Consider the following 27,530-nt stretch of genomic DNA (forward strand, 5'->3'; position numbering starts at 1 on the left):
TACAGACTGAGAAATGCAGTATTGATTGCTGCACTTTAAGGAAGGGACAACTGCTCTCATCTGTGGGCAGTCCAGGATGATGTAATATATAAGGGCAGAGGGTTCAGTGTTGCTGCATATGTCAAGTAAATGATGATTTATTTGACTAAGACCACATTAGGGCTATGAGTCTGAAATACATGAGATAAAATTCTGCCCTTTTAAGAGCTTAAAAAAATTAGGCATCAAATCAAGATTCAGACATATTAAAAGATTTGTAAATCATTATCATAATTGTGGAAATGCTAAGTGTTTTTGGAGTTCAAAGAAGGAAAAGATCCATTTGATCCTAGGCATTGAAATAGAATTCACAGAAGAAATGGGATTTGACCAGGATTCTAATGAATGGGGAAAGTAAGAGGTGTGGTCTCAACAATCCATGCCACACACAAAGTGATCAGAAGGGTATGGTGTGGAGAATGTGTGGGGACAGTGTTGTTGAATGAGTGGATAGCTGTTCTGGAGATTATTATCTATAAGCTCGTTCCTTCTGTAGTTTTAAATGATTGAGCTGAAGGTTTAATCAAGGAGACCACAACCCCATATTTCTAAGGATAGACTATGATAGCATGTCCTACAGTGTGCTCTATAGGAAGTTAAAACATGGCTCATGAAATGATGGTTCATAGCCAAATAAGTTTTTAAATAAATAAAATTAAAAGGATTACATTTTGATTACAGGCTTCTCAGAACCTTGAACAAACTACCATAAAGTTATCATTCTCTAAGAATTGAATGGAGTATATAGCATTTCCAAAGATGACTTGACCACAGAAAGAAATTAATTAAATATGTTTGAATATTTACACACATATACAGACAGGTAGGAGGCAGAAGTATAGGTTGGTAGGTAGAGATTCTGATTTTATTTTTCTAGAGCACCTCATAGAGAAAGTGTTTTCAGAGCATACTTCCAGAAGTATTCATAAAAATATATATACATTTTTTTTTGGCTAGGCTTTTACTAAATCTAAATAACTTTCAGTGTGTGATTTTGTCAATGTCCAGATCACTCATTTCTTATGACAGCTCGTTCCCCTTTGTAATGTCAATTCTAAGAAGCCTATGAATGCCTTCTTTGGAGAAGAGACTGTGTAGGTCTTTTGCCCAGTTTTTCATTGGATTTTTTCCTTATTTTTTTATATTGAGCTGTGTGAGCTGTTTCTGTATTTTAGAGATTAATCCCTTGTGAGTTGCTTCTGTATGCAAATATTTTCTCCCATTCTGAGGGTTGTCTTTTCATCTCATTTATGGCTTTCTTTGCTGTGCAAAAGCTTTAAAGTTAACTAGGTCCCATTTATTTACTTTGTTTTTATTTTCATTACTCTAGGAGGTGGGTCAAAAAAGTTCTTGCTGTGATTTATGCCAAATAATGTTCTTCCTATGTTCTCCTCTAAGACTTTTATAGTGTTTGGTCTTACATTTAGGTCTTTAATTCATTTTGAGTTTATTTTTTGTGCATGGTGTTAGGGAGTGTTATAATTTCATTCTTTTATGTGTAGCTGTCTAGTTTCCCAACATCACTTATTGAGATGTCTTTTTCCCATTGTGTATTCTTGCTTCCTTTATCATAAATTAGGTGATCATAGCTGTGTGGGTTTATATTTGGGTTTCTATACTGTTCCATTGATCTATATTTCTGGTTTTTTTTTTTGCAATTATCATACTGTTCGATTACTGTAGCTCTGAAGTATAGTCTGAAGTCAGGGAGCCTGATTCGTCCAGTTCCGTTTTTCTTTCTCAAGATTTCTTTGTTTATTCGAGTTATTGTGTTTCCACAAATTGTAAAATTTTTTGCTCTAATTCTGTGGATAATACCATTGGTAATTTGATAGGGATTGCCTCAAATTGTAGAATGAAGTAAATCTGAAAGGTAAAAGCAGATATCATGTATTAAAGCATATATGTGAAATCTAGAAAAATGGTACTGATAAACACATTGGTGGGGCAGGAATAAAGATGCAGATACAGAGAACAGACATGGACATGGCAGGGAGGGGAGGTGGGATGAATTGGGAAGTTGGGATTGACATATATATACTGCCATGCGTAAAGTGAATAGCTAGTGGGAACCTGTTAAGTAGCATGGGAAACTCAGGTGCTCTGTGGTACCCTAGGTGGGAGGTGATTAGGAAGGGGGCATGGGACGAAGAGCCAAGAGAAAGGGGATATATGTGTACATATAGCTGCTTTACTTCATTTTACATGAGAAACCAACACAGTATTGTAAAGGGACTACACCCCAATAAATTATATATATATATATATATAGTTATATATATATAGTTATATATAACTATATATTTGTAACATATATATAATATATATATATAATATTTATATATATATATATTTAAAAGAAGTCTAAGGAAATGTCAGAATTTGTGGCATAAGAGGTGCAGTGCCTTCTCAAGAATGTATGGTGTTTTTAATGGTAAAAAGAAATTATATATAGTTAGGGAATTGGATTTATTGGATATTGCCTGTCTAGTTAATCCAACAAATGTCAAAATGAACACCAAATTCTCATTAGGCTTTCGAACTGGGATAGCATTACCAGAAACTCTGGAAGAAAGAACATAAGTACTTTATATTACTATTAAATGAGAATAAAGTTTAATGACAAACAACTGGCTAAAATTAAACAATTTTAACTTTTGAACCAAGACAGCTATGATGAAGTCCAATTTTCTTAAGAAATTATGCATCTGTCCTATAAATAACTTCTTTATATATAAGATATTGCTGGAAGATTCATTTTGCCATGGGCTTTCATTCTTTTTTATTTTTTGGTCCTTTCCCTTCTGATGTCCCGGGAAAGATATGAACTTTTATTCTGAAGTTAATTTTCACAATCTCGTTTCAAACAATTAAATCTCAAGACCTTTATGCCAGTATTACTCAGGGAGCAATAAACCTTTAGTAAGGAATCACAGATTGGGAATCCTGTACTTACCGGTTTGAGTTCTGAAAATATCCTTTGACTGACCAAGTGCACATTGTATCTCCTTCATTCGTGGATAAATCAATTTTGTGTTGTCCTTAGAACTCTACATTAAATCAAGAAAGTTTAGACATTAATCATGCCTTGAGATCTTGAGCTTCCCACCTTTATAGTTCTTACAGCTATTACAGATGCAGACCATGAGTAGACTATGGGTAAAGGACAAAATAAATGAAAAGCTGAATATAATAGAATAACATCATGTATGAATTTTATATATCCATGTTCAGTTGTATGACATAGAGGGAGAGAGAGAGCATGAGGAGAGGGGGTAAGAAGAAGGGAATGACGTAATCTTCTGTGTTCGTCCTCCTCTTCAAATAAGACCTTGGCCTTTATAGTCCCACGTGGGTGTGCTTAGTCACTCAGTCACGTCCACCTCTGCGACCCCGTGGACTGTAGCTTGCCAGGCCACTCAGTCCATGAGATTGTTCAGACAAGAATACTGGAGTGAGTTGCCATTTCCTCCTTCAGGGGATCTCCCCAACCCAGGGACTGAACCCCCATCTCCTGTATTGGCAGGTGGATTCTTTACACTGAGCCACTTGGGAAGCCAAAATGCAAATAAAAATAAAAGCAGTCAGTGCTGAACTTTTATATTTCTAAGAGTCCAGCCCCTGGCTTTAAGGAACAATTATTTCAAAAAACAGATACAATATTGTAAAGTAATTAGCCTCCAATTAAAATAAATTTATATTAAAAAAAAAACTTTCACAGTTAACTTAGACTGAATATGTATACTTTTTTTTTAATTTTTACTTTGTTCACTTCCCTACTTATTCCAATGTAAGATGCTGAAAGTCATAGGATTACATAACTTTAGAACTGAAAGAAACCAAAGAAATTATTTAGCTTAACCATCTTTATTTACTGATAGGGAAATCAAGATCCAAAGAGAGGAAATAAATTAAGTTTACTGAATTTCAGAAGGGGAGATAAAATTTGGTTTCTTTAATTATAATGTATCTTTTCCTCTGTGTTTAGAAATCAGATAATTATGCTTGTTTAGAATTTTCATGAAAGGAAATTAAGTGGACTTTGAGTGGCTGGGAATAGAGGTGGCAGCAGACAGCAGTGAGGAATGTTTTATCTTATGGGTAGAACCCGAGTGTTTAGAACACAGACCCTTTCTTTGTTTTTACATTAATATTCCCCAAAGAAGGAAAGCTGTAGTGTAATTTTTAAGCAATGAACTTGTGTGGAACTGTGCAGAATAGACAATTATTATTAGTATAGATTCTGATGACATCATGCAAAATGCCAGACTGGATGAAACACAAGCTGGAATCAAGATTGCCGGGAGAAATATTAATAACCTCAGATATGCAGATTACACCACCCTTATGGCAGAAAGCAAAGAACTAAAGAGCCTGTTGATGAAAGTGAAAGAGGAGAATGAAAAAGTTGTCTTAAAATTCAGCATTCAGAAAACTAAGATCATGGCATCCAGTCCCATCACTTCATGGCAAATAGGTGGGGAAACAATGGAAATAGTGACAGCCTTTATTTTCTTGGGCTCCAAAATCACTGCTGATAGTGACTGTGGCAATGAAATTAAAAGAGATTTGCTCCCTGGAAGAAAAACTATAACCAACCTAGACAGCATATTAAAAAGCAGAGACATCACTTTGCCAACAAAGCTCCATCTAGTCAAAACTATGGTTTTTCCAGTACTCATGTATGGATGTGAGAGTTGGACTATAAAGAAAGCTGAACACCAAAGAATTGATGCTTTTGAACTGTGGTTTTGGGGAAGACTCTTGAGAGTCCCTTGGACTGCAAGGAGATCCAACCAGTCCATCCTAAAAGAAATCAGTCCTGAATATTCACTGGAAGGACTGATGTTGAAGCTGAAACTCCAATACTTTGGCCACATGATGTGAAGAACTGATTCACTAGAAAAGACCCTGATGCTGAGATCAATTGAAGGCAGGAGGAGAAGGGGATGACAGAGGATGAGACGGTTGGATAGCATCACTGACTCGATGAACATAACTTTGAGTATGCCCCAAGAGTTGGTGATGGACAGGGAAGACTGGCATGCTTCAGTCCATGGGGTTGCAAAGAGTTGGACATGACTGAGTGACTGAATTGACTGACGGATTGATTCTGATTAATTATATCCAGATTCATTAAGAGTCTATTATTTTTGAGAAAACTCAGCCCTAAAGTAGGCCCATTCTCTCTTCTATCAAATGCTACTCTGTATTGGAAAGATTGTAATGGCATTTTGGAAAGGTGTGATCATCCCTGGGAAACATTAGAGTAAAGCATGTATTAACAGCAGCAAAGAAAAGATGCTAACATTTCCCAGAGATGTCCACTTGAGGGGCCAACATATAATACTTGGTTCTCCAGCAAACAATGAACTTGTAATAAGGGTCTATGACTATTATGCTTTCAAGTATATTTTTTGTTGAACTGTATATTTATTGGGGTGAATATAAATACAGATGATGTGGTTTGCATTGAGGTCTCTGTGGTGTCCACTAGAGAGTTTGAGAAGGAAGAAATGAGGTCTTTGTTCTCCTCATCCCAAAATTACATGATGTTTTATGGGTCCTTGAACTTTATGGGTCCTTGAACTTACTTACCCAAAATAAGGGTAATAAAAACTACTTAGCTGATGATAATGATGGTAGATAGATTTTAGCTACACTTACTGTGTGCCAGGTACTATGCTAAGCACTTTATATGTATTATCTTATTTAAAATTCACAACAGATCTATGAAATAGCTACTAGTATGATACTCATTTTACAGAACTGAAGAAACTGAGACTAAGAAAAGCTGTGTCATTTACTACTAAATAATACCATTAGTAAGTGGAAGAACCCTATTTGAATCCATGCTCCCAGTCACCTTTTTATATATGAAAGCATTTTGAGAATAGACATATACAGAAATATAGGGAATTTTTTTTCTTGGTTGCACCCATGTAGAAATCAAAGCAGTGGCAAGAAAGATTACTTCATTTACTAGATCCCCCTTTTTTAGACCTAAGGGTAGAGCTCCCCTGGTGGCTCAGTCGATAAAGAGTCTGCCTGCAATGCAGGTGACCTGAGTTTGATCCCTGGCTTAGAAAGATCCACTGGAGAAGGAAATGGCAACCCACTCCAGAATTCTTGCCTGGAGAATTCCATGGACAGAGGAGCCTGGTGGGCTACAATCCATGGGGTCACAAAGAGTCTGACGTGACTGAGTGACCAATTTGCACTTTTCACTTTCCTTTTTTAGAAGCAAACGGAATAGTGCTTTAATTTCCTACTCCAGCTATCTTTTCCCACTGAGCAAATATGACTTGTATAACACATCATGGTTCATGAGTGTTCCATGTTAAGTTTGTCAAGTACTGTACTGACCTTTAGGAGTAGGCAGAGTGTGGCAGAGGTGTTTTGGCCCCCAAATAATTGAAAGGCTTTTGTATTGCTATTGATTTTTTTTTTAAAGTCAAGACTCCAGTAGTTCCCTGGCTCTAACGTTAATTATAGCATTTTTCTGCAGTTGAACTGAAATGCTACATGAAATAAGGTCATTCTACACATTTTACATTTTTTGAGCTCTCTTTGGAGCAGAGTCTCTAGAGTCCTAGCTGTAACTTGAGAATAAATTGGATGTTACCAGGTACTCACACACATTTTTGTTAACCATAGTCATATTTTTACCAGAGGGGGTCAGGGTTACCACCTTTAGGATTCCCTCTAAAAGGTAGATCACCCACCTACCTTTTAATATATCAGCACTTCAAGTATACCTTAGATTGTGCTTCCCAAACTCTCGTGTGTACATTAGTCACTAGGCAGCCAGTGAAAATGCAGGTGCTAATTCAGGAGGTCTGGAGTGGAACTAGGTGATGCTGATACCACTGCAGTATAGGCTGAGAGTTGATCTAGTAAAGGACACTTCTGTATGCTAGTGGAAGGAACTGATACAGCATGTCAATTCAGGGGGAAAAAATTAGGGGGCAACTTCTTAAAATTGGTTGTAGTAACTTTCATAGGAACATTGGGAAACTGGTAAAATTTGTGTGTAGACACTTCCTTAAATACAAGCAAACACTATGTTTCCATCTTTCCTTCTGTTCTCTTATTCTCTGAGTCATTAAGTGAATGTTCTCCCCCGGAGGCCCCCATGGGCATCTCTTTGCCTTTCCCATTTGACCTGTAACGCATAAGACTTCTCCCTCTTCTTTCTCTCTCTAACCTGCATCAGAAGTTAGCTGTGACCTTCCCCATACATTCACAACTATTACCCTCAATGTAGCACCAATGTAATCAATTCAAAGTCTCGATCCAAAGACAAACAATTCAGGGAAGTTGGGTGAAGAGAGATTTTCTAGCCAAGGATATTGCTGGGATCCTTGAGGTGATGGCACGCAGATCCTGGTAACTGTTAGCACTGATGGATGCTTCGAACACTTGTTCTGTCTACTCAGCAGACAGTCCCTTGTACTTGCTCCTCTAGATGCTCAGGCTTCCATGCTGAGCAGCATTTCCTTTGTGTTTCAGAAGCTCTTATTTTTTCTGTATTTGTGAAGAAAAAGAAAGTAGTATACTTATTCCTTTCCCTTTGGGACCATATCTTTCCAGTCTCTCATTTCTGTGCCTCTTCCCAAGCTTTCTCTGCAGCCAGCAATGTCCTACACAAGTTATAGATAACACAGGAAGGCAGCTTAAATTATTTTTCAATATTTTATGAGAGTGAAAATGCCAAGTCATATATTTTAGTGAACACATGCAACTAAAAAATTCAGTGTTTCCTTAACTGAGGAACTAAGGGACTAGTAACAAGGACAAGTGACAGTTTCATCTCAGCTCTTGGTAAAGACTCTAGGGAGAGAAACCATTCCAAGAAATAAATATATTTTATCCGTATCCACAACTATTTATTTTGAAAACACTTTACAAACACTAATTAAACTGTCTACTAGCTTTAAGAATAATGAGGACTGACCATAAGGCAGTCAGCCCAGGTGCTTTCATGGAAAAGCTTTCCTTTCATTTCTGGTGGTTCTGGAGTTACATAACTCTCCCCACAGTCATTTCAGGACACGACGAGGGAGAGAAAATGTACAGCAAAGTGATCAAGAGTTTGCCTTCCTGGGCCAGGCAGGACCTGGTTCTGGGTACTTGCTAGTTCATGGTCTTACATGGAGAACTTCAGATGCTCTAAAGTCTGGTTTCCTCATCTTTTGAATAGGGACTGCTGAGGACTATACATTTTAGGCTGGAGGCAGGACTGACTTTCTTAGACACAGTGGGTACAGCACACATGATACTTTTGGAGTACCACAAGAATATTTCCAATTTGAGTTGACAACATCCAGTGGATCATCAAAAAAGCAAGAGAGTTCCAGAAAAACATCTACTTCTACTTTATTGACTATATCAAAGCCTTTGACTGTGTGAATCACAGCAAACTGAAAAAATTCTTAAAGAGATGGGAATACCAGACCACCTGACCTGCCTCCTGAGAAATCTGCATGCAGGTCAAGAAGCAACAGTTAGAACTGGACGTGGAACAACAGACTGGTTCCAGTCAGGAAAGCAGTACGTCAAGGTTGTGTAATGTCACCCTGCTTATTTAACATATATGCAGAGTACGTCATGAGAAATGCTGGACTGGATGAAGCATAAGTTGAAATCAAGATTGCTGGGAGAAATATTAATAACCTCAGATATGCAGATGACATCAGTCTTATGGCAGAAAGCAAAGAACTAAAGAGCCTCTTGATGAAAGTGAAAGAGGAGAGTGAAAAAGTTGGCTTAAAACTCAACATTCAGAAAACTAAGATCATGATATCCAGTCCCATCACTTCTTGGCAAATAGATGAGGAAACAGTGAAGACAGTGGCTGATTTTATTTTGGGGGGCTCCAAAATCACTGCTGATGGTGACTGCAGCCATGAAATTAAAAGATGCTTACTCCTTGGAAGGAAAGTTATGGCCAACCTAGACAGCATATTAAAAAGCAGAGACATGACTTTGCCAACAAAGGTCCATCTAGTCAAAGCTATGGTTTTTCCAGTAGTCATGTATGGATATGAGAGTTGGACTATAAAGAAAGCTGAACACCAAAGAATTGATGCTTTTGAACTGTGGTTTTGGGGAAGACTCTTGAGAGTCCCTTGGACTGCAAGGAGATCCAACCAGTCCATCCTAAAGCAAATCAGTCCTGAATATTCATTGGAAGGACTGATGCTGAAGCTGAAGCTCCAATACTTTGGCCACCTGATCCGAAGAACTGACTCACTAGAAAAGACCCTGATGCTGGGAAAGATTGAAGGTGGGAGGAGAAGGGGATGACAGAGAATGAGATGGTTGGATAGCGTCACTGACTCAATGAAAATGAGTTTGAGTACGCTCTGGGAGTTGGTGATGAACAGGGAAGCCTGGTGTGCTACAGTCCATGGGATCGCAAAGAGTTGGACACAACTGTGTGACTGAGCTGAAGAATATTTCAAAATGAGAAGAAACACTTAACTTTAAAGCCAGAGAGGGCTTTTTATTATGCAATATGTTTATCTTCATAATCATGTTGGGGTTTGGAACACATTTTCTGAATAGGGCTAGACCGTAAACATTTAAAGCTTTGTAGATCAAGATGGTCTTTGTTTTTTTGTAACTCCTTGAACCTGCTATTGTAGTTTGAAAATACCCATAGCCAATACACACACACATATGTACACACCAGTGTGCATGGCTGTACTCCAATAAAATCTTATTTACAACAGGAAGCAGGCTGGATTTGATTCCTAGGTCTTAGTTTCCTGACTCCTGTCTTTAGTAATTATTGATAATTGAAATGAATTTTAATTTTATCCATTCGCTTTCTGTGAACTATCCCTTAGAGAATGTGAACAAGAGGGAGAAGAAGTAAGTAATAGCCTTTGTGGTATTCCAGACAGCCAAACAGAAGAACTCCTCAAAGTCTCAGTTATTCAAGATTCATCTCAGGAGAACAAGCCATCATATTTTTCTGCACTGTACCAAGGAAAGAATTCAAGCATAAGGTAACAAAATGCTGTGGTCACACCTCAGTGTTCTCAGAGACCACCTTGTGTGGAAAAGTAAAATACTCATAAAGCAAAGCATCTTTATCGAGGATCAACATATGTCCTTAATCATAAGCAGAAATTGCACATGACAACGTACCTGGTTATGCTCTGCAGCTCTCCTTTTAATTTGAAGCTGTAGAAGGTCTCTCCCTGTGATTCCTGGGGCCAATCAGGCAGTTTCATAAAGACAGAGGATATTAGATAATTATGTAGGAGGAGCAGAAAGATCTTCCCAAGAACTAAGCCAGCTGAATCAGAGGTGAGCCTGACCCCATGCATTATAAGGTCTGCTCGTGACTGGAGAGTAAAGCCATATACAACCTCATGAAGTCAGAACTTCAGTTCAGTTCAGTTCAGTCGCTCAATCGTGTCTGACTCTTTGCGACCCCATGAATCGCAGCACGCCACGCCTCCCTGTCCATCACCAACTCCCGGAGTTCACTGAGACTCACGTCCATCGAGTCAGTGATGCCATCCAGCCATCTCATCCTCTGTCGTCCCCTTCTCCTCCTGCCCCCAATCCCTCCCAGCATCAGAGTCTTTTCCAGTGAGTCAACCCTTCGCATGAGGTGGCCAAAGTACTGGAGTTTCAGCTTTAGCATCATTCCTTCCAAAGAAATCCCAGGACAGGTCTCCTTTAGAATGGACTGGTTGGATCTCCTTGCAGTCCAAGGGACTCTCAAGAGTCTTCTCCAACACCACAGTTCAAAAGCATCAATTCTTCGGCCCTCAGCCTTCTTCACAGTCCAACTCTCACATCCATACATGACCACAGGAAAAACCATAGCCTTGACTAGATGGACCTTTGTTGGCAAAGTAATGTCTCTGCTTTTGAATATGCTATCTAGGTTGGTCATAACTTTCCTTCCAAGGAGTAAGTGTCTTTTAAAATCGTGGCTGCAGTCACCATCTGCAGTAATTTTGGAACCCCAAAAAATAAAGTCTGACACTGTTTCCCCATCTATTTCCCATGAAGTGATGGGACCAGATGCCATGATCTTCGTTTTCTGAATGTTGAGCTTTAAGCCAACTTTTTCATCTCCACTTTCACTTTCATCAAGAGGCTTTTTAGTTCCTCTTCACTTTCTGCCATAAGGGTGGTGTCATCTGCATATCTGAGGTTATTGATATTTCTCCCGGCAAGATTGATTCCAGCTTGTGCTTCTTTCAGTCCAGCGTTTCTCATGATGTACTCTGCATAGAAGTTAAATATGCAGGGTGACAATATACAGCCTTGACTTATTCCTTTTCCTATTTGGAACCAGTCTGTTGTTCCCTGTCCAGTTCTAACTGTTGCTTCTTGACCTGCATATAGATTTCTCAAGAGGCAGATCAGGTGGTCTGGTATTCCCATCTCTTTCAGAATTTTCTACAGTTTATTGTGATCCACATAGTCAAAGGCTTTGGCATAGTCAAAAAACTTAGTCATTATCAAATTTGGCCTAGGAAACAAATGGCTAAATTGGTGTATATTGGTGACCGTGTATATAAAATAGTGGTGGCTCCTAGAAGTAAGGGAAAAGGGAAAGACATTGCCTGGAGTGTTACTGAATACAAGTTTCTGAGCCCAACATGCAGTGAGGCCAAGTAAACAAAAACATCAGAGTTTGGAGCAGAGAAAGGTTGCAGGGCTGTACAAGGAGATGGGTGACTCATGACCCAAAACACCCCCAAACTCTTCAGAGAGTTTCAGCAAAGCACTTTTAAAGGCAAGGGGAGGAAGAAGCAGGGTTCGTTGTTGCAGACTTCTTGGTGTAGGAATCCTTTGCTCTTGTAGTTTTCTACATAGGTTAGGTCACGATGTTCCTGTAAAACTCCAATAAGACAAATGTTACTCTCTGTTCTGCAACTTTTTATCTCTGTATGAGTGGACTCTTAAAGATCAGAGCCCCAAGAAGGGGCTACCCTGAATGTTTTAGGTTATAGGCAACATTCTTTTACAGAAGATATAGGGCTAACATGACTAAGCACAGGTAACAAAGCCCAAGGGTTAGAGCTAAAGAAATAGATCTAATATGGAATCAGATTTGTTCTTTCCTATTAGTAGGAGTAAATTTGGACTCAAATCCAGACTCGGCTGTTTATTTTGTGTTATAAAGGTTGTTTTAACTTAAGCCTCAGTTTTTGTGATGATCAGAGTTAAAAATATTTATACCATGTACATGGCAGTTGTGAGGATTAACTGAGATTTTACATGTAAAGACTGTACATCATTGATTGACATGAAATAGGTGCTCAATGAATGGTTGAATTTTAATTCCTGTTAGGAATAATGGAAGAAGAAAAGGGAGGACCTAGAAAACATTGGTGATAAAACTTTGGGCTCTAGAATTTGATAATTCCCTCTGTTCAATTGTTAGGTATATTATATTGCATATTTTCTGATCTTGAGTTTTCTCATCTGAAAAATGGACATAAATATACCTCATGAGGAATATACCTCATGAGACTGGTAAGATTGAATATGGTATGCAAAAGAAGCCTCACATGGTACCTGTTATGTTTTTCAGTTGCCAAGTCATGTCTAACTTTTCGTGACCCCATGGCCTGCAGTACACCAGGCCTCCCCGTCCCCCACCATCTGCTGGAGTTTGGCCAAGTTCATGTCGATTGCATCAGTGATGCCATCTGACCATCTCATCCCCTGTCATCCTGAAACTCTCATCTTTAGTGAGTTTAGGCAAAGCTTGAAAGACTGTGCAGAGAATAGGGCACAGTGCCTAGCATAGGGCAGAATGCTGGCATATTGTAGAGGCTCATCCCTTTCTTCCTTCTCCTCATCACTGCTTAGTATGAGGCATGGGTTTTGGGGTCCCTCCTAGAGAACTGTAGTGACCTTTAAGGGCACATAAGTCTTCTTAAAACTGTGGATATTAGAGGTTAGGGTTTGGGGATTTTGTTTTTATCCATATGTACATTTTCCTGAGTAAAGAATCATAGCTTTTATTCACTTCTTAGGGGGATCCATGACCCAAACTGCTTTACAAGCCATGCCATTAGACAAAGTATTCTTATACTTTGAGGAGATCTCTTGTAGCCTGAATTATAATAGCTTATGATGATAATCCAAATGATCAAGAATTGTTCCCTTAAATTAGTATACCATATTCAAGGAGATAGCCAAAACTGTATAGTAGTATATTTTAGTGATATTTCCAGATACTAAAGATTCTCATGTGAAAGGATGAAATTAAAGATGTGAGTTTCAGTACTTGGGAAAAGCAGGATATGTGAAATAACTTATTCCTTAATGATTCTGGGTAGGGATCCTATGGTAAAAAAATAAAAATAATAACATGCAGTAGCTAATATGTATTTACCATTTTGCAGATAATTTTCTAAAGAGTTACTTATATGTATTACACCATTTAGTCCTCTCCATAACCCCAGGATAATTCACAATTATGCCTGATTTCTTGGCATCAGTCCTTTCCATGAGTTGGTATTGAGCGACACCTAGACATCCATTTGATGGGGACTGAAAGCAGCTGCGAAGACAGAATTGAGCCCATTAGCTATTGCTAGTAATGAGCACTTGACTCACTTGCTGTAAGGGGAGATGCTCTGAGGGCCAGAGCTGAAGAAAAGCACAGTCAGAGAAGAACAGACGTGGCAGGTCAAGCAGAGTTCTCTAATGCTGCAAATTCTAGAGTCTGCCACATTCATATTGATTTACTAAATTCAGAAAGTATGCTCATAAAGAGAGGCATAATTTATGAAGTAGTCAGCTTCTAGCAAGGGAGTTACATGTAAATAACATACAATACTTCCAAGCCAACCTAGGGAGCTGAAAGCCTAGGGAAAATAAATTGGTTTATATGTGAAAATGGTCTCTTTCTGGATGTGAACAGGCTGTCTCCAAATTCGGATTCATTTGTTTCTTGAGCACCTTGTAATAAAGAGAAACTATGAAAATACTTGTATTTTATAAAGGATTGAGAAGGGGACAACAGAGGATGAGATGGTTGGATGGCATCACTGACTCAATGGACATGAGTTTGAATAAACTCCAGGAGATGGTGATGGACAGGGAGGCCTGTGTGCTGCAGTCCATGGGGTCACAAAGAGCGACTGAGAGACTGAACTGAACTGAACTGATATCAATAATAAAGAATGGCTATAGTAAACAATAAAAGAAAACTCAATTAAAAATGAGCAAAAGACTTAAATAAATGTTGCACAAAAGAAAGTTTGTGAATAGCCAATAAACACATGAAGAGATCCTCAACATCATTAGTCACCGTGCATGCTAAGTCGCATCAGTTATGTCCAACTCTGACCCAGTGGACTGTAGCCCACCAGGCTCCTCTGTCCATGGGATTCTCCAGACAAGAATACTACAGTGGGTTGTCATTCCCTTCTCCAGGGAATCTTCTTGATCCAGGGATCAAACCCACATCTCTTATGTCTCTGCATTGGCAGACAGGTTCTCTACCACTAGCGCCACCTGGGAAGTTCCATTAGTCACTGCTGCTGCTGCTTTAAGTTGCTTCAGTCATGTCTGACTCTGTGTGACCCCATAGACAGCAGCCCACCAGGCTCTGCCATCCCTGGGAGTCTCCAGGCAAGAGTACTGGAGTGGGTTGCCATTGCCTTCTCCAATGCGTGAAAAGTGAAGTCACTCAGTTGTGTCCGACTCTTTGCAACCCCATGGACTGAAAGTGGAGTCACTCAGTCGTGTCGAACTCGTAGCAACCCTGTGCAGCCTACCAGGCTTCTCCATCAGTGGGATTTTCCAGGCAAGAGTACTGGCATGGGTTGCCATTGCCTTCTCCGCGCATTAGTCACTAGGGATATCCAAGTTAAAACACCATCAAGATAGTATTCCACACATGCCAGCTGATTAAAAGATCAACTACACTGTATATTAAGGATATGGTATAACTGAAACTTTCATATGATGCTGAGCCTGTAAACATTACAACCACATAGCAGAATTATTTTATATTTTCCTGTAAAATTAAACATATATGCACTTTATGATGCGGAAGATTCTATTTCTAAGTAGCTAAGAGAAATTAAAATATATTTCCACAGAGGACTTTCAAAAGAATATTTATAACAGCTTTTTCATAATAACTAAAAAATGGAAGTAACTAAGTTTTTATCAACAGAAGAATGGATAAATTGTGGTATATATGTGTGTGTGTGTGTGTGTGTGTGTGTTAGTCACTCATTCATGCCCAACTCTTTGTAACCCCGTAGACTGTAGCCCGCGTGGCTCCTCTGTCCATGGAATTCTCCAGGCAAGAATACTGGTGTGGGATGCCATTCCCTTCTCCAGGGGATCTTCCTTACCCAGGGATCAAACCCTGGTCTCCTACATTACAGGCAGATTCTTTACCATTTGAGCTACCAGGGAAGCCATTTACTGATTAAAAAATACCAAACTACTGATACACACAACAATACAGATGAATCTAAAGCAATATTATGTTAAGTAGAAGAAACTAGACACAAAACAGTATATACTGTATGACTCTGTGCTAGGAATCAGAAGTGTTGTCTGTAGGATTTAGGAACTGACTGAAAGGGAAACCAGGGGACTTTGGGAGTGAGAGTATTCACTGAGATGGTGGTTTCATGAGTCTCTGTGTTTGTCAAGATGTGTTAAATTGCAAACTTATAACCTCTGAATTTCACTGTATATAAATGTTCTTAAAATGAAAAACAAAAAGAAAATGGCTGGTAGGATTCAAATAAGGTCATCTAATACCATGTACTTCATTTACCCAGTGCCTAAATTGGTAATTTCAACTAGGAAGTCCCAACTAAGATCTCATTGAAGGTTTGAGTGAATGTTTCAGCCATTTCCTTCCCCCATCCCTTTTAGCATCTTTGCAGCACTTAGCACCTTTACTTAAAGATTTTTCTCTTTCTTTCTTTTTTTTTTTTTTTAGATTTTTGCAACTCTTTCTGTCCAAATAGATGGTAAATTCATTGGGAGCATCATCTAATCAGTGGCTCTCAAATTTTAATATGCACAAGAATTACCCAGGGAATTTATTAAAATTTAGATTTCCATGTCTCATCTTGTAGATATTCAGTAGATTTGGCTTTGAGCTGAAGAATCTGTGTTTTTTAAAGTAGCATTTCAGATGATGGTCCACTGACCACCTTTTAAGAAATGCTGATCTCTGTAAATTGAATTATTTCTGTCATATCCATGAGGCTTTGAGTGCTGTGTGCCAAGAAATAAACTAGTAAATAAACTAGATGAGTTTGAATCCCTCTAATACTAGTTTTCAACTGTGGCTAGATTTTTTTTCTAGAGGGGAACAGTTTTAAAAGCTTCAGACAAATTCTAGGAATGATCCTAAATCAAAAGATCATTTTCCCCAGCTCTTTCATTGTCCAGATGTGGGAACTGAAGTCCAGAGAGCAACAGGGACTTTCCCACATCTGTTTAGTTAGCAAAAGCTGTGTGGAGGCTAGAACTCACATCTCCTGACTCCTTATCTAACTCAGTTCTCCTTGTCATGCAATGACTTTGTCAAGATCAGAAAGGACATTGTTTCTCAAATAGGGGTGATTTTATCCCCCAAGGGGCATTTGGCCATGCCCAAAGATATTTTTGACCATCACTATTAGGGTAGTCATCAGAGAGTGGTATATGGCTGCTCTTTAGAGGGTTGAGGCCAGGGATGCTGCCAGACACTGTACAGAGCACACCACACAGTCCCTGCCATCAAGAACTGTCAGGCCTCACATGTCTGTAGTACAAGGTGGAAAAACTGTGGGCTAGTCGCTGTGCAGTTCAGTGGTCCCAGATAACTCTTCCTGGACATGACTCAGCCTTGTGGAAGCACTATGCATTAGGATCTCCGTCAACCACGCTGGGGGCTGCTGCTCCATGTGCTTCTTGCCCACCCTGGCTCTAAGTCCGAGGTCTGGCTGCAGACTCTCCTCTCCTGCTGCAGGCAGCTTGGATGGACTCAGCGCTGCTGTGGCAGCACGTGTCATTTCTTTGACACAGCATCTGCCAGCAGCCGGCCAGGGAGTCCTGAACGTGGGCCACCCCAGCCCGCCAGCAGCCCTCTGGTGAGGCAGGAGCTGCTCCAGCTGGTCACAGAAAGAGCAGCCAGCTGGGCTTGAAGGAAAGCAGATTTAATTTGGGTCCTGATTGAAGTAGAAACTAGTTTAGAGATGTGCCCTCTCTAATTTGAGATTTTTAAAAGGATAATTGGGGTAACAGGTAGAAAGGGAACTTTGTAACTCAGGATATAAGGAAGGAAGCATGCTCAGTGTGTGCCCCGAGTCTGTTTGGCCTAGTTTTCAATGTATTAGGGTAGCATTAACTTGATATGCACCCACTGGTCTCAAGGGTTCAGTACTTCCTAACCATGTGACTTCGGAGATTTATCAATACTAAACCACTTCAAGCCTTACAAAATACTGATGATAATAGTGCTGATACTATAGAGTCATTTTAAAGATGAAACGAACTAATGAGTGTAGAGAAAGATTATAGTAAAGTGACTGGTATGCAGTTAAGTGTTATAAAAATGATCACTAATCGTATTAATTTCCTGCACCACTAACTTGCAAGATACGGCAGGCTCCACCTGCCTCTGACAATACAGCAAGCCCACTTCTTCTTTATTATGCCAGTGTACGCTGGACACAGTTTCTCCCTGCCTTCATGACAACCAGCTACCCTCTTTTCAAAGTAATTCTATCTGTTCTTTCAATCATCCACAAAGGGGACCCTCCCTTTCCCCACAAATCAGCCTTTCACCTGCCGCCCCCCACCCCCAATTCTGTTTCTTCTTGCCTGAACTGACCACTCCTGCCCACAGCCCATTTGGAAGTGGCCCTCCTGTGTCATGGCCTGTCTTCAGCATGCCAAAGCTCATGATGATGGTTGAGCGTTTGGGGTCTCCCAAGGCTGGTGATATTAAAAGAGGTCAGAGCACACTTGGAATCCAGTTGGAAGAGGAAAAAAAGCCCTTTGCTGCTCTATGCCTTTTCGTTTCTTGTTGGCCACAAAGCAGCCCATGTCTTATTTAGAAATCTGTTCTGACTAGTTCTATCAGCTTATTCCTCTTTCCCATTTCCCCAAAAGGACTTCAATCCATTCAAAAGATAGGAGGAGACAACATACTCTATGACTTCTGTTTTCTTCCAGTCCCTACCCCAAGCCAACACTTTTAGCAAAGTCTGCTGTAACAAAGCAAACACTCCTCAAAGCACCAGAGCTGCACACAACTCCTGGAAAGCTCTGTAGGAATGTATATTTCTTCCACGGCTTCAAGCAGTCAGCTTAGTGTGTTGCAGTTATGAGGAGGCCTGTTTGAATCCTGGAAGTTTGGGGTGAGGGCACAGAAAGAAGAGCAATAAAGCACTTGGGGGAAGGAAGTGGCCAGACCTGAGAAAGGCAGAAAGAAGGCAAAGAAAGATGTACAGAAGGGGTGGCACATTTCTTGGAAAGAGATGCACTGGGGCTTGAAGGTGAAGATCCCCAGGACTGTAGAGTGAGAAATCAGAGAGGCAGTCATCTACTTCATTGTGATTGGCCCTGCCTGAAGGCAGCAGTCAGCTGTGTCCTCTTCCTCATTGCTAATGCCAGAGCAGGCTTGGCTGGCCCGGATCTCCATGTGATTTATCAGCAAACCACACCAAGAACTGGATCACTTCCACGTGGCCCCCTGTGTGCTGGTTCTTGAACGTGGGGTTTAGGAAGACAACATAGAATTTGCACCTTTCAGTTACATGTCTGTCTATCTGTTGACATCTTCCGATTACATTTCTGTGGTTTGCATTTTAGCACCATAAAAATGGTTTTAAGTTAATCTTTGAAACATTCATAAAACACATACAATAATGAAAAGAAAGCATTTCCAGAAATAAACTCAGTAAGCGCAGGTGGGAGCAGCCAAAGTGGAAGCAGAATGAACGTGACCGAAGAGCTGAGAAAGGGAGTGATTGGAAGAGATGAACAATTCAGCAATCATTATTTTTTATCCCTCACATCCAGAAAAACTAAATTCTGGTGTAATCATTATATACAAACATGGCCGTAAGGAAACTTAAAGTTTAAAACTTTTAAATAGAGGCAATTGCAGTTCATTTTGAGATCAGGGTGTAGAAGAATTATATCTGAAACAGGAGAAAGGAAAAATGCCCTCAAGAAAATAGGGCATAGAGTAATGTCTCTGTGGCTAAATGTTGCACACGGGGGAATTGGAACACAGTGAGTAGTAAATCCCCCGACTTCTTCAGCAGCATTGCTGTAGAGGAAAATTGCCATCCGAGGGAGGGACCCATTTTGGCAGCCTCGTATAACGATGACTCTGGGAATCCTCATCAAGTACTGTCTGATAGGTAAAGTAAATCCTTTTGTTTAAAAATATGCATCCAGGCCAGCTGGTATCACTGATCTAAGTAACAGCTTTGTCCCAAAATAGATCTTAGTACTGTGATCTCAGCAGGGATTTCTGTTTTAGAGAAAGATATTTTATGGGACTACAAGAAGGTTTGTTGGAACTTCCAATATCCTTGAACTGCAAGCAGCAGCAATTTTAGACACTGTTAATTCAGTGAACTTAAGAAAAGAAAAGAAAGGAAACCCACACAATTGTCAGTGCTAAATGAACTGAGAAGTAGTATGAAAAAGTATGTTGGACTCAATTCTTTCTATATTCTGTTTTTACTGCTAAGGAATACTTCAGACTTCAGTGTTGTTAAATGCCATTGAGTAGAATGGAACCAACAGAATATAGCATTTGTTTAGATATGTATATGTTTTTGTGTTATATTGTGGTGGAAGAGTACATTGAACAAAGCAAGTGAGACTTTTAAGATGCTATTGAACAGCAAGGTTATTTCCCAGATGCAGTGTAACCCTTTAGAACCCACTTGAAACCTGTAGGTTTAGAACCCACTTAAAACCCAGTTAAAACCCACTTAAAACCTGACCTTGGATGGATGTAAGACAGGCTGCCTGGCTTTGCTGGTCAGTCAGATAGAGTCATCTGGACAAATCAAGTCACAAAACCAATCCCATTTCAGTAATTCAAGGGAGAAGAGGAAAAGATGGAGAAGGGTCTTCCTTGACCAGTGCTGTTGTTGGTGCAAGTGTTCTCTGAACTTGACTTTTGTCATGGGGACTTTATTTCAGGAGGATTTTGTAGGGATCTCTCACTAACTCTTGCCTTGATACTGACAATTGCCTCTTCCTGGCTGGTGGCCATGGTTGTCTACATATGTGTATTTAGATTTTTGTATTTGTCTCTTTGGCATCCATTTATCACAGAACTAATAATATAGTAACTATAGTTCTTTTTTTTTTTTTTCTGTTCTTGACAGTCTGACATTTAGGGGCCTTGCAGACACAGGAAAAGACTGTTCCCCCAGGGCTATTTATGGACCCTTGAACAACACAGAGGCTAAGGGTGCCAACCCCTCTCCAGATGAACATCTGCATATAACTTTAGTCGGCCCTCCCTACCTATGGCTCTGCATCTGCAGATTCAACAATTGTGAATCATATAGTACTATGGTATGTATTTATTGAAAAAAGAGCCATGTATACGTGGGCATGTGCAGTTACAGTTCAAAGTCATGTTGTTCAAGGATCAGCTGTAATTTACAGTGGTAACAATGGCTTGCCTAGGTGCATACCTTTCACATGCAGTCCCCAGTCTATAGTCCCTACCACCTCCTTTTCTGACTTTCACACAGCAATTCAGTATGTCCCCTGCTGGAAAGCATCCCAGAGTGAGGTGTCAGACAAACAGAGACCACCCCCTAAATCCAGAGCCCACTGAAATTTTGCAGACAGCCAATCCGAGTCTGTTTACTCTGCCTCGCCTTGTCTTTCCTAGGGAAAACCCAATGAAGTCTCAGACCTAGGCTCTCCCCTTCTTCCTGCTTCTCCCTGACCAAATCTGGTACTTCCTCATGTGGCCCTGCATGATATGGTGGGCCCCCTTCTCTCAGGAAATAAAAGAAATAATTTCTCTTTCCATGGCATTGGCCTCTTGGTGTCATCATTTAGACACCTCCAAAGATTAAGCAACTTTGCAGGAATCTGAGTACATATTTTACAGTATATGGTATTTCACAATTTGAAAAACCTTTTTTGGGAAAGTGGTTCTGATTACATAATAACTGGACTCAGAATCTCACTGCATGCAGTTTAAAAATATTTAAGAGCAGCCAAAAAATGTGAAGGTAGGGCCATAGACACTTTATCTAAATTTTCTTTTCATGAACAGCACTAATAGTAATGGAGGTAAAATGGGAAGTGCAAATTTACCTTCAAATCACTTATTTTCTATGTCATTAGCTGCATAATGCAATATTTCTCAAAGACTGTTCTCTGTAATAATCATTCCATAAGCAGTTAACAGAGAGTAAAGAAAAACATAGTATTTTAATCAAATGCTCTTGGTATCTCTAGATCAAACTGCCATCACTACCTAGGAAGTGCACAAGATAATAAAGGATAGGAAAAAACGTGGAGCTACAGGAAACACTGGGAGTGGCAGCATGGATCATGGGGACTTGAGACTGGAGTCTAGGATTTGAGTGTAAATGTTGCCTTTAACTGGCTCTATGAACTTGGATCATTGAATAGCAATTCTAATGCTCACCTCAACCATCAAATAGAAATAACTATTTCTGTGGCAACAGCTATGACTTCCATGGCTTGTCAAATTTATTCTTGTTATTTATCTTTCTCTAATTTCTGATTGGACCCTCACTGAGATTGATGACCAGTGTATATCAGGAATTTGAGTGGGCTCCGCCTCCCTCAAGCCAGGAGGTGGCTTCAGCCACAGACCCTAAGGGTGGTCAACCCTCCTCATGCAAGGAGGTCCTTTTGAGATCAGGTATCTCTACAGGCAGTTCTGCTACCTCACTGCTACTCTCAGTCACAGAAATTTTGTGGAAGCTCCCCAAACTACTTCAATCCTGACAGGGATCTCTAGCCACCCCAGTGAAAACGTGTATCCTGAGGCATCTGTGTTCAAGCCATCCACAGAAACACAAGTCTTCAGCACCTTCTCCATCTTGCTCAGTCACTCTCCTCTTGCAGCCTTGAGAGTCAAGAGCTGTCACCTCTTAATCTTTTCTGGTAATCCAGCCAGCTCCTCAGTTGTCTTTGACCTGAGAACTAAAGCCCTCCATCCAAGTATTTTATTTGATCTTCTCATTATGGAGAGAGAGAGATAAAAAATTTTAATTAATAGAATGTTACATTCTAAAAAAATGTAAAAATTATTTTTAAAAACTGTTTAATTAGAGCTGAGCAGCTGTGTCCCTGTCAGGGTCTGCACTCTCTCCAGGCCTCCACCTGGTGTCCATTTCATTCATCAAAGTCACTTGCCCACCTCTGGGCATTTGATCTGAGGACCGTTGCCTTTGACTTGAAAGCACTAAGACCTTTGGAGGATACACTCCTTTTACTCACATCCTGATATGTAGTATCTTACTTGAGCTCACAACACCAAGAACCCCTACAGCTCCCTTTTCATCCCAACACAATGGCATATGAATAGATAAGACAGACAAGTCACCAGGAAACAGTTACCCTGGCTTTTCTGAAAGTCTTGGCATGATTTCACTCCTCCTCTTTGCTTCTCAAGTTGTGTTCTTCTAGAGAAGGTGGAATGCACAGTTCATGGAAACCACCCACTCCCAGGTCGCTGACTGAAATTAAGTGCCAGAATTTGACTCCCGGTTTTCCCAGCATTTTCCACAAAGTAGTAACGTACTCTGACCCAAAAATATGAAGTTATATGACTTTAAACCAAAGCAGACACCACCAGCTGCTGTCTTGATGACGGTGGAAAGACCAGTCCTCCAGCTATCTTACCTGATACTTTTTCTCCACACCTACTTGGGGATGGCTGAAACAACAAGACAAGTTGCTGTGACGAATCCTCTTGGCAGTCAATAGGGAAGCACCACAAGAGTACCTTCAACTGTACACAACACTCTGCATGGTTTAGAGAGAGTGTACTTGACTAATGGGTAATAGAAAAATCCAGAGAAAATAAGGCTTTGATTAAAATTTTGTATTCTATTCTTCTGGGATTTCCTCAGGTTTGTGGTTCTCTTTAGTTGGCATCTGTCTCCTCAGATGGATTCCACTCATGGTAGCAAGATGAAAGCAGCTGCTCCAGGCATCATATTTGCATACCAAATATTTATAGCTTAAAAGAGCTTCTCTGCCCTGGCTCACTTTGCTTAAAAACCCTGGGCTTCGCTCTGATTGAATCAATTTATTTCTCATGTCCAATAGGAGCCAATCACTGTGCAAGGGGAATCAGACGACCTTGATGGGTCTGAGTAGGCTGAGAGAAGAGTCAGTTCTACCCAAATTGCATGACTTCTACCACATATTATAAATGAGTCATTACCATAACCTCTGCTAACTTATTTAGTTGACTAGATTGGAGGGGAGAGGGAATGAAATCAACATTTTCTGAAACTGTACTCTCTCCTAGGAATAATGCTAAGTGCTTTACTCTTCCTGAGATTTCCATGACTGAAAATCACTGTGCTTTTTAGAAAATTCTGTAAGCTAAATTTCAGAAGGTTAAGGAACTTTCTCCAAGGTTTTAAAAGGCCCATTAGGTATTAACACTCAGGTTTTACTGCCTTGAAAGGCCATACCTACAGAACACTATGTATGTAAAAGGTCACAATATTCGCTGAGAATTGTGTGAAAGGAACAGTATCAAGCAGTACAAAGACAGGTTGGAGAGCGAATCCCAACCCACCTGCCAATAGTGTTATATGAGCATGGTTTTCAACACCTCTCTAAATCTCTCAGCGTTGGTTTTGTCATTTGATGAACTGAACACAGTTTTAAAGTGGATTCCATAATGTTGGTGATAAGATTAGAATAATATTAATAGATACAGTATTGAAACTAAGGTAAGATTAATAACAAAAATATTTTCCCCTCACCTAGAATATTGGTATTTGAAATTCCACAGTGAGGCCTTTGCTCCTGTAACCTCAAGTTTCCTCCATTTAAAAAATGTAATCACTCTTAATTAGAGTTTGATGCATTGAGCTAGTGCTTTATTCTTAAAAATACAAGCAAGGTACGGTAACAATGGGTAGAGACAGGGAGAGACTGCTACGGGTCAGGGGACTATGATGCTCTGAACCTGGAGCCTCTGACCACATGAAAAGGAAAATGGCTACTCAACTTTACCAATTGTAATCATGTAGGAATTTGAGCCTTTTATTTTGCTAAATCTGAAGGTTTTTCCAGAGAAACCCACAATCTAAATGGATTAGTGTTTGTTCTGTTTTATATTTTATTTAAAACACTGTGTGTGTGCTAAGTCACTTTGGCCGTGTCTGACTCTGCAACCTTATTGACTAGCTCAGCAGTCCTCAACATCTATAGGATTCTCCAGGCAAAAATATTGGAGTGTGTTGCTATTTCCTTCTTCAGGGGATCTTCTTGACCCAGGGATTTAAAACACTAACTGTATCCAAAAAACTACGTCTGCTTGCCCAAAATATCTCACAGGCACCTACTTTAAAACTTCTGCTATTGTATGTCTCTTGATCTACATGATCCTGGGGTTTTCTCATCTACATTTGTTAAAAGAGGGAGATAATAATAGCCCTCATGGGAATTTATTGAAGAAGAATGAAAATATTTCTACAGTGAATTTCAGATCCCTTCCAAAGACAAGTTATTAAAAAAGACTGCTAAATAGATGTATTTCATAGAAGCACCTGGGGAAGAGGCACACCTAGATGCTGAACCCAGGGTGAAGGACCCATGATCAGTTTTCTCTAATTACCTTGTCCTCTACTAGCAAGGCTGTGAAGGGACCTTATGCCTCCTTTTGCCTTTTTAATCCCAACTTATCCCATATACCACCTGCTGGGGTCACAGAGGCTGGTGACTCAGGAACCAGCACAACCCACAAAGCCAGTCATCTGATCCCATGCCCCTGGAAGAAGAAGTTTCCTCATTTCCCACTCCCATGCCTGGCCATCTGACTATGGAGGCTTTAATAAGATGCTAAACTGGGGAAACTGGCTGCTGTGGGGCCTGAAGTATCAGTCTCTGATCCAAGACCCAGTACTGGGGATGGAGATTTAGATTCCAGTACTGTGAGGTGAAGGAGACTGAGTAGTCACTACAGCCCAAATGGTCACAGTGATTTGGGTTCTTATTGGAAGTTTCCAGAAATTAAAACCTGAACAGAAATGCCAAAAATTAGAAAAGGTTTCAATCTGCATTGTCTGATATGGTAAACATGATAGCCATGGGCCACATGTAAAGTTATGGAGGATTTGAAATGTAGCTTGTCTACATCAAAATATTCTGTAAACATAAAATATACACCAGATTTTGAAGTCTTCGCACCTAAAAAGAAAAAAAAAAGTTGGTTACATGATGAAACAATAGTTTCTTTTCACTTTGTAATATGGTTATTCAAAAATTCCAGCTTGTATTTGCTTTTCTCTTGGACACCATTGGCTTAGACCTGTCTATAAGGAAAAGTTATTTCAAATTTACTTTTAACTCATGCCACTTCCACTATGCAAACTCTGTCTTGTAATTAAGAATAATGTGCTCAAAGATACCTAAAAAAGTGTTCTAAAAAATTAATGTTCTAATATTTTCTTAGGTAATCTTTATACTATATATTACTATAAGCATCGTAAAGTGATATGCATTGCTTCATTTTCTCCCTCATCCTGATTTCAGTACTCTGAATGCACATGCCTATGCTCTAAATTTTAGAATCCCATTCTGGAATGTCATTGGTCCGTCTCTGACACTTAATCTTGTCTCCCTTCCTGATCAGATCTCATCTCTTCCAGGAAACTGCTAGATAATGAGGGCAGCCTCCATGTCTGATTAGCCCTTTTGTTTTTCTACTCCCAATCCCTAGAACATGCATTCAGGGTCAAGCATAGTACAGGATAGTATTTGAGTCCAGCCATTAGACTCTAACAAGCTTGATTTCAAATTTCAGCCTCATTATTTACTTGGGCAAATTCCATCATTCCTTGGGCAAATAACTTGTTTCTGAGACTTATGCATGTGGGCATAATAATGGGACTTGCCTCAGGGGTCATTAGAAGCAGTCAGTATATACTGAACATTTAGCTCATTGTCTAGTATATTGTAAGAAATAGGTAATAGTTTTTCATTGTGTTACTGTCATTGGTTTACACATATACACATCAACTAATGATTACTGAGTCAGTGATCAGAATATTATAACTCTCAATGTTTTTCTTTTTTCCATGATGAAAGTGACAGATGTTCCTTCTGTCAATTATTTTATCTCAAAAACAGGAACAGTAATGCTTGCTCACTAGGCTTTGGTGAGAGAAACTCTGTGTTCTCTTTCAAATAAATATCCTCTCTAAAGTAAAATATGAAGGTAATATTATAAATGAGCAAGATTATAAGCAGTTTTAATCCTCTTTATATAATCTGAAGAGGTATCAGGAGCTAAAAACAAAAGTAAATGTATAAAATACTTTTTAAAATACTTACATGCATAAGCTTCCACTTATCAAGATGTCTTCCCTACATGATACTGAGTTAGGCAGAGAAGATAGTATTATCCTTATAGTCTGTTTGAAAATGGGTATCTACAGTGTTTGAATGGTCTGGGACAGAGTTTCTCCATCTCAGCACTTTGGACCAAATAATCTTTATGGTGGGAGGTTGTTCTAGGCATGTTTAGCAGCAACCCAGCTTCTGCCCACTTGATGCTGTTAACCGCCGCCGCAGCCAAGTCACTTCAGTCATGTCCGACTCTGTGTGACCCCACAGACTGCAGCCTACCAGGCTTCTCCGTCCATGGGATTCTCCAGGCAAGAACACTGGAGTGGGTTGCCATTTCCTTCTCCAGATGCTGTTAACCACCTCCCCCACCCAAATCATGACAATCAAAAATATTTCCCAACATTGCTAGATGTCTGCTTGGGGAACAGAATCACCCCTGATTGAGAGCCATTCATTGAAGGCCATACAATAGTGAGCGGAAGAACTTTTCGTGGAAGCCTGCTGTTATTCCTCCTGGGATCCTAGGAGTAGTATAAAGTGGGACCAAGAAGGCAGAAAGAGCACTGGCATTCGAGCCTGTGAGCTAGCAGAAGGGATGTGCAGGTGAATAGCAGGAGAATTTCCAAGGAAAAGAGGTTGGATGGGGAAGAGCTGACCTCATGCAGATGCCACTGAACAATAGGATAAATGCATTTCTGTTAAAAACTTGAGCTGGAGGTGTTTTATCTTGAGTAGTATTTCTCCAAGCTTCAGTGACAGCAAGATGGGTATAAGGGGCAGGAGTTTTGGGTTGAATTTTTTTTAACATTTGTACCCACATTTGATGTGGGGCTTCCCTGGTGGTTCAGATGGTAAAGCATTTGCATGCAATGCAGGAGACCCCGCTTCAATCCCTGGGTTGAAAAGAACCCCTGGAG

The 27,530-nt window shown here is 39.9% G+C and overlaps 1 protein-coding gene across 4 annotated transcripts in view; it reads left to right on the forward strand.

The window, feature by feature from the left end:
• SGCD (sarcoglycan delta) overlaps positions 1-27,530 on the forward strand; it is a 1,105,251-nt gene that overhangs the window by 810,174 nt on the left and 267,547 nt on the right. The gene's annotated exons all lie outside the window — the stretch shown is intronic.

The sequence above is a fragment of the Bos indicus genome, chromosome 7 (genome assembly GCF_029378745.1).
Source record: "Bos indicus isolate NIAB-ARS_2022 breed Sahiwal x Tharparkar chromosome 7, NIAB-ARS_B.indTharparkar_mat_pri_1.0, whole genome shotgun sequence".
NCBI lineage: Eukaryota > Metazoa > Chordata > Mammalia > Artiodactyla > Bovidae > Bos > Bos indicus.